General features: G+C 42.0%; 1 protein-coding gene across 1 annotated transcript in view; it reads right to left on the bottom strand.

Annotated features, from left to right (window-relative positions):
- LOC119585969 (speract receptor-like) overlaps positions 1-588 on the bottom strand; it is a 15,060-nt gene that overhangs the window by 6,753 nt on the left and 7,719 nt on the right. The window lies entirely within an intron of this gene.

Raw genomic sequence — 588 nt, 5'->3', positions numbered from 1 at the left:
TCAAGAGGGTGGTGTGATTGCAACAGCGTGCGGGAGACGCTTTCGGGTAGAGAGAGTAAAAATTAGGTGTTTTAGAAAATCCATCTAAATGTTTATGGCCTTAAGAATTAATACCTCTTCCGGAATGGTAATGAAATGTGAATCGTTTTCACTTTTGTATTAAATCACAACAATGACCGATGTACATAATTAATATGTATGATTTACCTTTCTAGGCCTGCTATGGAAGTCATTAAGAAATAGTATCTGATGCCATATATTTAGTCATATATTGCTTGCTTTTTCGTGTATGGCATCCATTCATGTATTTTTGGAACCATTATGAAAAGAACAGTAGGCCCACATGCACGTCGACAGAATGCAAAACAGGCAAGCAGAAGCATCGTAAGTAGGCCTATATGCACGTCGACAAAATGAAAAGCGTGCAAGCAGAACCACCGAGAATAGGACACGAGCCACAAGGAAGCAACACGTTAAAACAGCATCCCTCCCCCCACCCGCCGAGCCGCTGTTGCTATACCGGAGGCAATCAACATGAGATGAGAGGTTGCAGACTGACTTACCCAATCTATCGTAAAACGCGAGGAA

Source organism: Penaeus monodon, chromosome 20 (assembly GCF_015228065.2).
Source record: "Penaeus monodon isolate SGIC_2016 chromosome 20, NSTDA_Pmon_1, whole genome shotgun sequence".
Lineage (NCBI taxonomy): Eukaryota > Metazoa > Arthropoda > Malacostraca > Decapoda > Penaeidae > Penaeus > Penaeus monodon.
This window is presented reverse-complemented; position numbering and strand designations above follow the sequence as displayed.